Source organism: Protopterus annectens, chromosome 3.part1 (genome assembly GCF_019279795.1).
Source record: "Protopterus annectens isolate FY-2018-M chromosome 3.part1, PAN1.0, whole genome shotgun sequence".
Classification (NCBI taxonomy): Eukaryota; Metazoa; Chordata; order Ceratodontiformes; family Protopteridae; genus Protopterus; species Protopterus annectens.
The window spans coordinates 1,301,238,061-1,301,255,261 of NC_056732.1; positions in this window are offsets into that span (position 1 = coordinate 1,301,238,061).

Consider the following 17,201-nt stretch of genomic DNA (forward strand, 5'->3'; position numbering starts at 1 on the left):
CTGTCTAAGTCTTCTGCTTCTGAGGTAATGAAATCAAAGTCTTCGTCAGTTCCACAGACCTTGGAGCCGACCATCTTGTCCTTTTGGGGCCGGTCCCCGGTTTTGGAACTGATATCAGAAGTGCCCAAGTCTCCATTCCTGCAATCTGTACCTCCTTCGATCCACTCATCTCTGTCTTTAAACTAGACTTTCTGATTTAGATGTGGATTGTGTGGTGCAGAAGCTTTTACAGGCACCGGCCTTTGCTAAATTCTTATCGGCTCCGACCCATACAACTTCGGAACCGAAGACCTTTTTACCATCTATTACTCTTCCTCCTCCAAGCCATACCAGTCTGTCAAAGCCGGAGGAGTCTGACTTTATCTTTAAGCCTTCGGCACTGACGCCTGCTCCAGTGTCTTCTGCTCCGTTTACTCTGACGTCCTTGTCGCCGATAGAGTAATCTAGGAGCCGACACACACTGGTCAGGTCTGGGGAGGATCTAGTTGGACCGATTTGTCTGTTCCTACTCTGCCTCTTGGGGCTTCAGCTCAGATGAGCTCTGCTCCTACCTCTGACTCTGAGCCCACTGTCCCAGTGCCGGGGGTAGCGACAGTTTCCTTGGATCTGTCAGTCCCTTCTCATCAGAACATAGGTGCCTTCGAAGCCATGAGGAGAGTTATGTCGCCTAAGACCTGTGTCTGCTTCTGTTTCACAGATCCTTGCCAAGCGTAGAGATCCAGAGTCTCAGGAAGCCCCATTGGGTGCCCTTTCTCTTGCGAGACCTCACCAGAAGCCCCCACAGATGAGGTTCCCAGGAAGAGAATCTGTAAGAGGAAGCATTTAGACTCCTCACACGAGTCCCCCGCATCCAATCCAATAAGACTTGGATGAATCAGAAGGGTCCCCCACGGTCCCCCTCTGAGGATTTCTCATTTGTTGAGATATTAGAAATCCTTAGACAGAGGGGCAAGTGGCAGTCCACCAACCCTACTGAAGATGAGTCTGTTCTCCTGAAGGCTTTTGGGTATCAGCCCTCCACCTCTTGGGTGTCTCCTCCCTTTGATGAGCTTATACAGCTTGTCGCATGAAGGGCATGGTAGTCTCTGGACACCATGGAGCCTGTCCCCAGGAGGCCTAATAAATTTTATTCTGCCCTTCAGGACAAATCTTTTATCAGTAAAGGTGTGCCAGTTGATGCCATGGTGGTGGCGGCAGCCACCGTAAAGGAAATTTCAGAAACTTCTTCCTCTATCCATCCTCCTAACAGAGATTCTAGGATCATGGATAGGTATGGGAAGTGCACTTACAGTTCAGCGGCTTTTGCACTGCGTTCGCTCAACTATCTAACCCATTTTACTAGACTGCAAAGAGATCTCCTAAAAGAGCTTGGAGATGCTCTGGAGATGCTCTTCAGGGTACAGTAGCTGCAGGAGCTTCAGATAGTTGCCTCCCAGCTTGTTACCCTCAACTCCATAGTAAATTTGTCCATTCGCCTTATTTCATATGCAGCTGAGGGAGCGAGCAGGGCAACAGGTACAGAAATTGCTCTTAGGAGACACTCCTGGATACGCTTGTGTTCCTTAGCGGAGCCCTTTGTCATCTTTTGTAAATACCCCTTTTGATGGCTCGTCCCTTTTCGGACCCAAAGTTAAGGAAACTTTGACCAAGTGTGAGCAGGAAACACTGTGTCTGCCATCGCAGTTTATTTTTCCACCCCTACCAGACTCTACCCCAAGGGTCAAAGGGGAGGTAAGATGTGGCTCTGCAAAGCCTTTCAGGACACACGTGGTGAACCCCCCTCCTGGGGCAGAGGAGGAGGCAGTAATGGAAGACGCCGCCCTCCCGGCAGAGTGGGTCTGCAAAACTAGGGCGACAGATCAGTTCTTTAGGAAGCCCTGCCAACGCTCCAGAAATGAGGCCCGACTGTCCTACTCTGGAGGCAGTCAGGGGTCACTTATCTTTGGACCCAGCTGTTTGTTATTTTGAGCCAGGAGTCTAGATACAAAGTATAATTTCCAGAGGATATTTCATTCCTTTCACCACACCACATCCATTGACAAGAAAAATCCTGGATGTTCCACCCAGTTACAGGGAACAGGCAACAACAGAGGTCTGATCGTTGCTAACAGAGTCATCCAGCCTGTCCTAGCAGACCAGATAAGTTCCGGAACTTACTCAAGATTCTTTTTAGTTCCAAAAAAGGAGACTGGAGACCTATTGGACCTCAGCAGACTAAACAGATCTGTCAAGAAAGAGAAGTTACGGATGGTCGCACTTCAGTTGATGCTCCCCTTTTTAGGGAAAGACACTTGGATGTGCTCGATAAATCTTCAGGATGCGTACTACCACATAAAAATGACCAGACCATCCAGGGATCATCTGCGCTTTCGGCTGGGAGCCAATGATTACCAGTTGTTCGTGTTTCACTGTTGCAGTCATTACAGTTGGGTTATCCTGCTGGCAGGCTACCCGCAGTCAGCCTGAATTCCAAAGTCTAGGTCCGACTTCAGTTGCTATCGCCTCCTCCCTGACGTCAGTGTGCCAGGGGTATAATAGATGCAGCTGACGCCATTTTCTTCAGTCTTTCTTGCCATGCTGTGCCCAAAGCAAAAGCAGTTCGCAAGTGCTGGTCGGCTGACTCCTGAGATTTTCAAATTCGAATTTCAGATCTGAAGTCTTCATTAAAAGCTAAGTACCCCATTGGGGAAACTTTTCTTGCTCCAGACTAATGTCAGAAAAAGTTAATTGTATTTCTTGTGGGAAGCAAATACCTCATAAGGATTTTCATTCTTACCTTGCCTAGGCCCTGACCACGATGTTGCTAGTTGTCGGTTTTGTGCTAGATTTAACCAACGCACTATTAAGCGTCGGTACGATTTTGCTTTTCATTACTTTGGCAGAAGATTTAATTATATAATGCCGTCGGAACAGCTGACTACCAGAGTTTACAAAAAACGCAAAGAAAAAGAGAAGGACAGGGATCTGAGGTCCAAAACAGATGACGAGGCTTCTTCCAGGCTAGTCGCCGGTTTGCAGTGAGGCGCTTTCGCAGCCCCTGACTACCGCTCCTTTAGAGCCGCAGGCCGATACAGACTCCCACGTGGAGTCAACCAGGCCTACAGAAACTCAAGGTATTGTACTTTCAGAAACCATTCCCTCAGATGGGTCCAGAGCCGCTGAGCAGGCATAGGCTTCTGAGGGCGTTTTCAGACCTACATAATTATATGTTAAAACTACTTCAGCTTCAAAGGCAAAGACTAAAGCAGCTTTAAAGACAAAGAAACAAGTACAACAGCCCCATGGACAGGCCTCCATGCCTAAAAAACAGATGCTCAAAATGGCCTTAGACCCGATTACTTTGATCAGGGGTTCTCATCCCCCTCCTGACAAGAGGCCTAGGCAAGAGGTAGAATATGAATCTTCAGATCAGATTTCCATTTCATCTGATTCCTCTTATGATCAGGAATACTCTCTTCCTCCTTATGAGGATTCTGATGCTGAAGAATCTAACCCCTCAGCTTCTCCTCCTGAGGATTATTCTTTTGGGGAAACACTGCATACCATGAGGAAGCATGCCCACTGGGAGAGCCAAGATTATTCAGAATCAAAGAAAAGGCTCAGATTTTCTTTTACTGCTTCAGCACAGGCCCCTGGCTATTCCACCTGTGCTAGACATTGTAGATGATGTTTTTTCAGAGTCCAGTCCGACTCCTGACTTCTTACCCTCCAGCTCCTGTTAAGCCAGACAGATACTACAGGGTTCCAGACTCCCACAAATTTCTTTTTAAAAACCCTGCTGTTGACCCAGAAACTATCTCTCAGGGTCCCAAGGGGGTCAAGGCTTCCACTGCAAAAAACCCTACCCCCTCTGACAGGGATTCCAGGGCACTGGACAGATGGGGAAAAATGATTTACACTATAAGGGCTTTAAATTGTCAGTTTCATATGCTTAAATATCAGCAATACATTATGTCACTGCTTAAACAGAAAATGTTGTAAATTCTGATTGTGCAGAAAATAAAGAAATGCAGGATTTATTGCATGCACCTGAACAAGTTGGGAAGCATACTTTACAATGTGGTTTTGATTCTTTGGAGGCCTCCTGTAGAGCCGCTGTTACGGGTTCTGTCATTAGGAGGCATGCTTGGTTAAAGGAACAGAATCTGCCTGATCATGTTAAAGCAAAATTATCAGATGCACCATTACAGCATGATACCTTGTTTGGTGTTAAAGAAAATGGAGGACAAAGCCAAATCTATGCAAACAGTCATGGAGTTCTTGCAGGTACAGCCTCCAAGATTTAGCAGACTCTGGCCTACGAAGAATTGGTCCTTTCCAGTGTCAGACAGGCCATAAAGAGGCAGATACAGACGCCCTAGAGGCAGATCCCATTGCTCGTACAGGTCTAAACAATGGGGTGTTTCTACCTTCAAAAGCGGAGAAGACAAATCACAGCCATACAGAAAGCAGTCCCAATGACTTGCCCCTGCCAGCGCCAAGCATTTACCTTCTGGCAGCTCCTTTAGGGGGAAAACTAGCACTTTTTTCTCAAAACTGGCTCCTAATCACCCAGGACAAATGGGTCTTGAACATAGTGTCACAAGATTACAGGTTCCACTTTCACACCCTGCTAAGGGCAAACTGTATGCCAGACCTGCCAAAAAATCAATCGGCAGAGGCACAAAAACAAGTTTCATCCCTCATGGACATGAGGGCCATTTAACAGGTGCCACAGCAAGAACAGGGACAAGGATTTTATTCCAGACTTTTCTTGGTGCCCAGGAAGGACAAAGCCTGGAGGCCAATACTGGACCTGTCTGTACTAAACACATACCTGGATATTCCAAAATTCAAAATGTTGACTCTGCAGCAGCTTCTGACCATGCTGAGCAAAAAGGCTTGGCTTGTAACTTTAGACCTAAAAGAGGCATACCTGCATGTCCCAATCAGACAATCATGCAGAAGATGCCTCAGAATCATAGCTGGCTCAGTGCACTACCAATTTTCTGCACTGCTCTTTGGCTTATCTACTGCGCCCAGGGTCTTCACAAAATGCCTGGCACCAGTAATTGCATTTTGCAGACAAAGAGGAATACAAATATATCCTTACTTGGACGACTGCCTTATTCAAGCAGAGAACAAGGACAAACTACTACAGCATCTAGCGTTTGTAAAAAGATTATTAACATGCCTAGGGTACACAGTAAACGAAAAGAAATCAAAACTTGTGCCCCCTCAAGAGATAATATTCCTGGGTGCAAGCTTAAATACAATTGCCTAGATGGCTTATCTCATGCCAGACAAACAAGGGCAACTGACTACTTATTTCAAAAAGTTGGCAACAAACACCCAGTTAACTGCAAGAAAACTTCTGCAGGCTTTGGGCTTCATGACATCCTGCATTCTGCTAATTCCATATGCAAGACTGCATATGAGGAAACTACAATGGTATCTAAAAAGTGTTTGGACTCAACATTGCCACAGCCTGGAAACAATAATTACACTCATTCCCTGCCTGCAGCAGGAGTTTCGATGGTGGGCAAAGGCCTGTCACCACAACAAGGGGCAGCCATTCACCATACCCCCAGCCCAGGCAGACATTGACAACAGATGCATCGGATTGTGCCTGGGGGGTCCACATGGCAGGAAGATGTATTCAGGGCTCATGGTCCGCAATCCAAATGCATCTACATATCAATCAAAAAGAGATGCTAGCTGTTCAGAATACCCTGACAGTCTTCAAGGACCTACTTCATCCAGGACAACTACTGATAGACGAACAATACTACAGTCATATGTGGTACATAAACAAGCAGGGAGGCACACATTCCTACTGCCTTTGCAGACTAGCCATGACTTTGTGGGACACAGCATTGACTTACCAAGTACATCTGCAAGCACAATTCCTGCCAGGAAAAATAAATACTGTGGCAGATGAACTAAGCAGAAACCTCATGGATCCCCACGAGTGAAAAATTGGATCCACAAGTCTTCATCATGATAACAAGGAATTGGGGATGCCTGGACACGGACCTATTTGCCTCCCCTCACAACTGCCAACTACAGAGATTCTGCACAAGGACTTATCATAGGCAAGCATGGAAAGTGGATGCTCTATCATTCAGGTGGAAAAACTTAACAGTATATGCCTTTCCCCCACTGCCTCTCCTCCCCAAGGTACTCCTAAAAGTCAGACAAGAGAAGCCAAAAATGATACTGATTGCCCCAGACTGGGCCCCGCCAGCACTGGTACCCAATCTTAAGGAACCTGTCTCAATGCCCAGCATGGACATTACCTCAAATTCCTCACTTACTGACCCAACAAAACAATCAGGTCGTACACAGCCAGCTTATGACCTTAAATCTGGCAGCATGGCAGATCATGTAGCTTTTCAAAACACACCTCTCTCTAAAGCGGTGATGGATGTTACCTTGGAGGCCAGGAGGCCCAGTACCAGAAAATCTTATTCAGAAAAATGGAAGAGATTCTGTGCTTGGAACCAGGCACAAGGAATTAACATGATTCCTCCAAATATCCCTCAGATTTTGCAATACTTAACTGAGATGTTGGACAAAGGCCTTTCCTTTTCATCAGTTAAGATTCATGCCTCTGCCATTTCAGCTCATTACAATACAGAGCCACCTATTTTCTCAGAGGAGCCAAAAACGTACGCCCTCCAAGGAGATCACTAATACCCGCATGGGACCTCATAGCACCTCCATTATGTCTTGGAAAAACTCACTATGCCTCCTTTTGAGCCAGCCGCTACAGCTGATATAAAATTTTTATCATGGAAAACAGCCCTGCTCATAGCAATAACCTCTGCAAGACGAGTCTCAGAGTAACAGGCACTCATGGCTGTGGAACCTTTTATCATTTTCCATCCAGATAGGGTTTCTCTAAGGACAAACCCCACATTTATGCCTAAGGTAGTGTCCAGTGTGGCCCTCAACCAAACTATCCATTTGCCTATCTTTTTATCCAAACCCACAGAATAAGGGTAAGAAACTTATGCATTCTTTGGACATACACAGGCAACTGCACTTCTACTTGGACAGAACCAAAGCTTTCAGAAAGACTGAGCAATTACTGGTAGCATATGCGGCAGGATCACGAGGAAAGGCCATCTCAAAGCAGACTATTTCAAAGTGGATAGGTCACTGCATTCGTTTATGCTATTCTCACCATGGCAAATCAGTACCTAAGGGTATTAGGCCACATTCAACCAGAGCAGCAGCCACTTCAGCAGCCTTGCTCAGAGGAGTGCCAACCAAAGACATTTTAGAGGCTGCAACCTGGAGTTCAGTGCACACTTTTACAAAGCACTACCACTTACACTCTACTCCAAATCCAGGGCAGGCTTTGCCACTGCAGTTCTGCAGGGCCTCATAGCCACTCCTAATTCTATTTAGTTCCAGCCTCCCAATCTTAGCTTTGGGATTCAACCCAATTGTAATGACTGCAACAGTGAAACACGATGAACATAGTACAGTTGTGTACCTACCATAAATGTAGATGTTAGTGTATTCACTGTTGCAGTCCAGGTTACCCACCTACCACCCCCCTTATCTTTGCTGGACCTTATCTGTACTTCTCTATTCTATACAACCTATGTGGTGTATTTGCTTGTAGATGAAGGAAACTTGTTACTGGGTGCATGCATGCTTTATAGACATACTGTTAGCCTACCCTTTTGGGGGCACCTGACATCTGGGGCAAGAAAAACTGAAGAAAATGGCGTTGGCTGCATCTATTATACCCCTGGCACACTGATGTCAGGGAGGAGGCGACAGCAACCAGCTCCGGACCTAGACTTTGGAATTCAGGCTGACTGCGGGTAGCCTGCCAGCAGGATAACCCAATTGTAATGACTGCAACAGTGAATACACTCAAACATCTACATTTATGGTAGGTACACAACTGTACTTTTTGAGCCCTGCCCTTAGGTCTCACTGCAGCCCCCAGAGTGTTCACCAAATGCTTGGCAGTGGTCACGGTTCACCTGAGACGTTTAGGATTCCAGGTGTTTCCGTACCTAGATGTGTGGCTCTTCACCACCACCACTAGGCATTAACTCATACAAGCCAGGGACACCTTTCTTTCACTCTGCAGTCTGCTGGGGATTACAATAAACTCAGGAAAGTCTGCCTTTTCGTCATCGCAACATACCGTTTTTATCGGAGCAGAATTGGACACCACCACTCTAAGACTTCCAGCAGAAAGAGTCTTAATACTACGTCAGCAGGTCCACAATATCATATCCAAAAACAAGGTTCCAGCATCAGAAGCACCAAAATTGTTAAGCATGATGGCATCTGCAATATTAGCCAGTACCGTTGGGTTGCATGCACATGCGGATTCTGCAATGGCTGTTGTTCACTTAATGTTCTTACCAAGAACTCCCAGTGTCTCATCTTATAATCACGAACACATGCAAAAAGGATCTTCAGTGGTGGTTGACTTCTTTTCATGTCACGATAGGTCGCCCTTTTGTTCTACCCCCACCAGCGGCCACAGTGATCATGGACACTTCCCTGATAGGGTGGGGGGGTATTCTCAGGGAAGAACAGCCCAAGGCACTTGGGACCGATCAAGCGACACATCTGCATGTCAATGTCCTAGAGATGAGAGCAGTACTTGTAGTGTTGCAGTACTTCCAGGACTCTCTTCCTCTGGGTACAATTGTGATTCAGACAGACAACATGTCAGTGGTCTGGTACTTGAACAAACTAGGAGGAACCAGGTCCTACCCCCTTTGTTGCGAGGCCCTAAGAGTATGGCAGTGGGCTATATCCACCCAGCGCTTTCTGTCAACAACGCCCAACCCGGGGAAATCCAATGTGATAGCAGACAAAGCTGAGCAGAGCAATTTTGTTGCCTCATGAGTGGTCCCTCAAGAAAGAAATAGCGGACAGGATATTCCGCAGGTGGGGCCAGCCTTGCTGCGACCTTTTCTCCAGTCACATGAACATGAAATGTAGAAGCTGCTTTGCCCTGATTTCCCCCTCTGGGAGAAGCCCCAAGGGACGCACTCGTACACAAGTGGCCTCCGGGTCTTCTCTATGCAGTCCCACCAATTCCGTTGATACCCACAGTACTACTGAAAGCAAAATCCTTGGGAAGGACCTTCATTCTAATAGTCCCTCATTGGCCTCATCAGATTTGGTTCCCCTTCCTTCGACTTAATTGGAGGACTCCTGGATTCTGGACCCAGTTCCAGATTTACTGACACACATGTCAGGGGAACTTCATCCCTCTCTTCAGTCCCTGAAGCTGACAGCTTAGCTGCTCCAATTCCCATCATAGCCAGGTTCCATAACCTTTCCAGTGAGATGCAGCAAATTCTAATATCCTCATAAATCCTCTACGAGGAAGGTATACTTTAGCAAATGGAAAAAGTTTTCTATATGGGACTCTCAAAATAACATTGATCCCTACCTAGCCCCTATGTCCTCTTTACTAGAGTTCTTGACCATGATTTTCAACAAAGGAGCTGCAGCAGCAACAGTTCTTGTTCAACCTGCTACTATCTCTAATTTTCACCTTGGATTTGAAGGACTGAAGGTAATGACACACAAACTATCCAAAAGCTTTCTCAAAGGGACCTTTCATCTCAGACCATCTGTGAAATCTGTGTATACCCCATTGAATCTAAATTTTATGCTTTCTCGCATTATTGTACCTCCATTCGAACCACTTTCCTCATATGATTTGAAATATTTGTCGTGGAAGACTATCTTTTTAGTAGATATCACTTCTGCCCGCAGTGTCAGAGCTTCAAGCCTTGTCCATTAAACCTCCTTATTTTATTTGATTTTCCATGCTGACAGAGTCTCACTACAAACTAATCCCTCCTGTTTGTCTAAATTCTGTACTGAAGCCAAAAGTAATCAAATTATTGATTTGCCAGTATTCTTTCCCAATCATTCAAACAACTTAGAATATATGCTGCACAAACTTGATGTTCATAGACAACTCCGATTTTACTTGAATAAAACAAAGGACTTTAGGAAACTGAACAGCTTTTCGTTTCCTTTTCAGATTCCAGAAAAGGTATGCCAGTGGCCAAAACAACTGTAAGTGGTTATCCGATTGCATCACATTTGCTTATTCAGCTGCTAATATGCTCTTACAACATAAAATGAAGGCTCAGTCTACCAGAGCAGTGTCTACATCCTCTGTTTCTGCCAGACTTCCTATAGATAACATTTGTGCATCAGCCACTTGGTCAAGACCTCATACCTTTATCACTCATTACAAAGTTGACAGGACCTCCTTTGGGTCTACTGTCCTGAAAAACATACTACCGTGAGCCAACCGAGATAGATGATGCTTGGGACGCTACCCATCTGTAAGAATGAATGGCAAGATAGAACAACTTCACATAAAGAAGTTATGTACTTATCATAACGTTCCATGTGAGTTGTTCATCTCACCTTCATTCTTACTTCCCACCCTCCTACCCCCTCCAGGGTTTTTCGAAGACCGAGATGCTGGATTCTTCCTGGTTGCTCAACCTTTCTATAGCTTTCTCTTATAGAGTGATAGAATGACATATGGTATTATATGCAGCAAACAAGATCTGAGGTAACTCTAGGTGCATCATGGGATACGGACTTGGCCTCGAGCTGTCTGAAGACCCCGAGCTTTGTAGTAGGCCGACTCTGCTCCGAACCCATCTGTAAGAATGAAGGCAAGATGAATAACTCACATTGAATGTTATGGTAAGTACATAACTTTTTTTTAACTGTTTGTATAATGTTAATTTGTATAGATATAATTTTCACATTTTTCTAAACATCTCAACAACCAAGCTACACAGACTGAACCCCTTAGCCTCATAAGAAAGCTCTCACCTAGATAAAATGCTACTGGCAGTATGTGTGTAACTTGAGTGGTTGCTGAGATATTATAAGTTGTTTACAAAATATTGCAAATGTAAGTTTCTGTATTTACTGTGACTTATAAAATTTGGTTTAAGACCTAGAACATAGTGTACTACCGCTATAAAAATACTTTGTGCTGAAGAGTTTGCCATTTATACTTTCAGAAGCCCTATGGTTCCAGAAATATGAGCATTTGTTTGAAATGTGAGGAAGTTTTTGATTCTCTGAAAAGGTTTAAGCTCCGTCCATTTGAAGTTAAATTGCAAACTTCCTGAGCTTCATTGGAGTGAATGAATTAAAAAAGGAGGCAGGAATTGAATAATTTGTGTAATGTTGCTTAGGTAATATGTTGTATAGCAGTATATGTGGTGTCATGTTTGTTAATTTGTTAATACAGTTTGATTATTTTAGTATAAATGTAAATTTCCCTGTATCACAAGTGATGATTCAGTAAATGTGTTTAAAAAAAATGGTGGTAATGGCAGCAGTTTAGGGAAATCAGAAGAAGCTGAGAGTTGAGACTGAAGAGAAGATTAACAAAGTTGTTGACAAGTTAACAGCTTCAAGAATGTGGGACCCCAAAGTTGGCTGATGAGAAGGGAAGTATGAATGAAGATGTCAAAGCTAAAGTCAGAGGGAATGCAGCCAACTGGCATAGTGATAGGTGTAGTGTATGACAGAAGAATGCCAAAGAAGCTGAAAAGTAAGGTGTACCAAAACAGTGGTGTGACCAGTACTACTGTGTGATGCAGAAACCTGGGCAATAAAGTCAGAGCAGATGAGGAAACTAGAGGTGATGGAAATGAAGTGCCTGAGATGGGTGGTAGGATGTACAGTTTGGAATAGATGAAGAAATGAGGACACGAGCCGAAGCCAAAGTAGCTCCAGTTACAGAAAAGATCAAAGAGAACAGATTAAATGCAGAAGACAGTCTGGTGAAGAAGATTTTGGGACATGCAGGAAGAAGTCAAGAGCAAACAAGGGCATCCAGTAAAAGAGGTGGATGGATTGTGAGAGAAGATGTGCGACAGTCAGGCGTGAGTGTCATATAAGGCAGAATTGTGGCTTTGAATCGGGAGGGATGACTGTTGAGAACGCCCTGACCCCATGTAGCAAATGGGGGAAAAAGAGGGTTTATGATGATATGCTTACTCCTAAAACTTGCACTCCCTTTTTTAGGGAAGAGGAAGTTTTTTTTTTTCAAATTATTCAGATATTGATAGTTATGTCACCTATGGGTTATAGCCCAAGATTCTGATTCTGTGGATAGTGAGCCTGAAGTTGTAGAGATGGAGGCTTTCTCTTTTTCTGAAACCACTTTCAGACAAAGGTATTTATTTTTTTTCAAACGAGATTGATGTGGTTCTAGAGTTGGGCAGGTATTATGACTTTCTTGAACAAGAAGTCCCCATTACTGCACCCTGTTCCTCCTGTTTTGCCAGTATTGGAGAATGCCTTTAAAATTGCATGTTATGCTGCTGATTCTCCTCCATCATTTCCTCTGAAAGCAGATAGTGTCTCAAGCTAACAAGTATCATTATCCTCATCTTAGAGCAGCTCCAGCTGCTGTTATGCCTGTGCTCCTGCAGCAAGAAAACTCCTTTTCCCTAATGAGAAGGAGAGTTAATTGGTTGGACAGGCAGGGTGAGAGACTTTTCTTCTGTTCTAGCCTTCAGAATCCTTAATTATGTTTATGTGGACTTTTATTTTAAAATGTGCCAATAGCTTAGAAGAGTTTGCTGCTTCTCTGACCTCTGAAGATAAGTAGGTATGTGAATCGGGTTGTGTTCGACCTTTTTCAAGTTTCCAAACATGCCTTACGAAGAGATGTATGATTGTGCCAATCAAGGGAGCCCGCAGGATTTTTTGCAGGGGGGTGCAAACCCAGAGCCCCACCCACGTAGCTCACCCCGCCCCCTGCCAACACAGCCCCGCCCAAGTCCACCCACCCCAAGCCCCGCCCACACAGCCATTCCAGTGTCCCATTACTTGGCTATTTCTCCCCATTTACTGTAGACACTGTTCAAATCTGTGTGCATACTGTTTTATGCTTTAGTTCTACAATGATTACAGGCAGTTGGATTTAATTTACAACTTTTATTTCAAACATTATAGCCCAAACACTGAGACATTTACTAAATCTAAACAAAGCAATAGTCTTACAATGAAAACAGACTTGGCATTAAAGCTTCTCTACTTTTGAAACTCACATTCAATGAAACAGCATTGAAACCCACATTCAAAGAAAATGCATCTGGCCAGTGGCAGGTTATTTACCTTTGAACTGTTCATGCAATAGGCATTTACAACTTTTATTTCAAACATTATAGCCCAAACACTGAGACATTTACTAAATCTAAACAAAGGTCTTACAATGAAAACAGACTTGGCATTAAAGCTTCTCTACTTTTGAAACTCACATTCAATGAAACAGCATTGAAACCCACATTCAAAGAAAATGCATCTGGCCAGTGGCAGGTTATTTACCTTTGAACTGTTTTCAAGCAATAGGCTCCTTGCACACCGTTAGGGCCATGCAAAAGTTATTTGATTTACCTGATTGTATTAATTATAATATATAATTGAATTATATCCCTTGTATTATACAGCAGCACTTGTTTGAGTGACTCTGCTGAAGTAAAAGTAATCTGAATAATTCCACATTAAAGATATCTGAAACTAATGAAGATGTTGTTGCTAGAAAACAACTGTATATTTCAGTGTTTCATCTACAAATTCAGTGCCTGTTGCCATCAAAGAATAAATTGCCTATGTTAAATTAAAAAAATGGTAAGCTTGTATATTGCAATAGAAAATGGATGACAAGCTGAAAAACAGGTTCATAGTTATTGGGCATCTCATCCAAAGGAGGACATCCTGAGGACTGCAGCATACAAATGTATATGCTGTAGGAATAGAACCTCAAGCCTTTACATTAAGATGCAAGTATTCTACTTGTGGTGCTACTAACATAGCTTTAAAACTTTATACCACAATAGAGATACCATTTGCTAAACAAAACAGTTGCACATTGTAAATAGACTTGGCATGAGCAGCAGTGAACTTAGCTTCCTTAAAACTCACAGTTCCTTGAAAATGCACTTGAAAATTCCACCTGTTAACTCTAACTTGGGCATTTCACTTTCTCACAAACATACCACACCCCTCAAGGCCTCAACCTTAGTGCAAGAAATCTGGACAAAGCCTAAAATAAATAGGGACAGATTATAAATATGGCTCTCAGAAACTTAGAAAATTGCAAGAGTAACAGGATTTGTGTTAGTATGCATTTTTCTAAATGACATGACATCTAAAACTGAAATGTCTCATTTAGCAACTTCAATCCTTTTTAGGAGGAATATGGGGCAAAAATCTGGACAGCTGAGGAGTATGCTACCTCCCTCTTATACACACACCAAATAATTCTGGTCAGACAAATTAGTTCTGGGAAGGTTGCACTGAACGGCACCGTGCTTGAGCTGAAGTGGGTGAAATCCTGGTAGCCAGTGATACCTGATCTGCAGCTTAGCAATGTGGAGCATTAAAGCATTTTTAGCAGAGCATTGTTTCATCACTACCTGTTGTGTTTGCACATAAGCTGTAGTTATTTTAAACATTTGCCTTTTTTGATTACTACAGAGTACATTTACCCACCAGAGCTATTGTGTTTTGACTTCAGTGTGGAGCTAGTTGTTGCAGGGCTTGGCTTTTGAGTAAGGTAGCAATGCTTATTTACCATATACCATTAAAGCCACCCTGACCCAACTACAAGTGTACTAACACACAGACACTGCTATAAGACACTGGTCTGCAATAAAATGTAATGAGCTTCTGAAAATACTGTAATCCTGTCCTTCTATTACAATGAATATAAAATACTTCGAAATAAGGTAAAAAAGCTCATAATCTTCGACCGACAAAACTACTTTTCCACACTTCAAAATAATAAAATCAAACCCTCAGAAATTTTGGAAAGGTATCTCTACTCTACTTAACCCCAGCAAACCAGATACCCCTACCCCAGACCCAAACGCTCCTGACCAAGACTTGGCTACCCAATTTAACTCTTTTCATTGAATCCATTTCCAAATTAACGTAATCTTTCTCTAACACCACTACATTCTCCAAAACTCCCTTACCATCCCCAACCATCTCTCTACCCCACTCTGCTACTACTTCTTCATTCCCATCTACTAACTCCCATCCCTCCACCCCTCCTACTCCTACTACTTCAGCTTCATCTGCCCCTAATTCTCCCTCTTCACACTCCTTTTTTCTCATTTAAACCTATACCCACTTCTACTATAAAGAAATTCCTTATGAAACTGAAGCCATGCACCAATGCTCCTGATAACATCCCTTCTTAGTTTCTTAGCAAAGCTGCTGAAGCAATCGCTTACACTATTAGCATTTTAATCAAACACTCTATCCAAGAATGTATAGTACCCCAAGTCTGGAAAAGGGCCTTTATCATACCTCTACATAAAAGGTGGCAACAACAACGTTACTAATTTCCGCCCCATCGCTATTCTGTCCCCCATCTCTAAACTCCTAGAAAAGTGTATCCAACTACAACTCCTTCCACATCTCTTAGATAATCACCTACTAACTCCCACACATGGATTCAGACGACATCATAGCACTATGACCGCCCTCCTCTCCTTCCTTGAAACTGTAAATAAAGCCCGCGACTCTGGCCAAATTGTTTCTACCCTACTACTCGACCTCTCTAAGGCCTTTGACACTCTCTCACAGCCTGCTACTAACTAAACTTTCTAAACTTAACCTATCTCCCTCCTCCTTGAACTGGTTCTCCAGCTACTTATCTAACAGATCTCAAGTAGTCAAATGGAAAAAGGCCACCTAATTTCTAAATACTCCTACTGGGGTACCCCAGGGCTCTATACTGAGTCCCCTTCTCTTCAATATATTTATAAATGATTTCCACAACTCTATCCCATTCTCAGACATCATCCAATATGCCGATGATTCTGCTATTATCTGCGCTGCCACCTCTATCCCCTCACTCCTAAAACTGACTCAAGATGCTTTTACAACAACTGAGCAATGGATGAAAAGGAATCACCTAGCACTCAATGCCTCTAAAACCAAATTAATGTTATTCACCCCCTCTAAGGCAACTTCTTTCAATATAAACACATTCCACATCTCTAGACAAAATAATCTACCTCTGGAACTGGTGTCCGAGACCAAGTTACTTGGGGTCCAAATTGATAACCAGCTCAAATTCAACTCCCACCTACAGTTAAATATCAAGAAAACCCATCAAAAACTAGGTATGCTTTACCGACAAAATCATTACCTTACACCTGCTACCAAAATCACCCTCTACCTCATTTCTTATCCCCTCCCTTCTCTATGGAGCTCCACTCCTAACTAATCTACAGACCTCTCTAAAAACACAACTTTCCTCTTGCTACAACAAAATTGCCAAGTTCGCTACCAACCACAAGTCCTCCACCCACCACTGTTCCTCTCTCCAAAAACTAAAATGGCTAGAGCTACCCAGTTATCTCACATATACTCAACTAAATCTTGCATATAAGCTCATTTTCAACCCCTCCCTTTGTTCCCTCCCTTTCATCAGCCTTTAAAATGCACCTTCCTGCTAGAGTATTAAGGTCCAACAATCAAAATCTATTAGAAGTATATAAACCAACTCGTCCCCAGGCAAAAATCTTCTGTCTTATGGCCTTGCATGCCTTTGGAACTCCCTACCACCTTCCATTCGCACCACCCCCAACCATTTTATATTTAAAAGATCTCTTCACTCACATCTAGTATCCCAGTGGGAATGCTCTTGCTCCCACCCACATAACTAACACTTGCAAACTCCATCTTCTTTCTTCCTCTGTTTCCTCCTGCAACTTTCCTAATTACCCACCTAACTCATACATATTATTATTCCTACAATAATCAGAAAGAATATACTAGGCCACACTTCCCAAGTATTGCTTCCCTAATCGTTATTGTTTCTCAGTACTTTTGTGCATTGCTTCCTAATATGATGTTGTTCCTCAATATTGTCATGAAATGCTTCCAAATGTGTGGTTATTTATCAGTGCTTTTGTGCTAAATTTCCCTTTAGTCTGTATTACCTATTAATTTCATCACTAGATTGTACTCGCTCTAGTTTTTGTTGTATTATTTGCAAATTGTTATTTCTTGTATGATTAACTTCTGTGTAATTGTATAATTTGTATATCTATTAATAACCTACTTAGTTTTGGAGCTTTTCTCCCCAGGACTCCATTGAAAACGGGTTCATTTGGCCCAATGGACTATCCTGGCAAACCAACTGCAAATAAAAT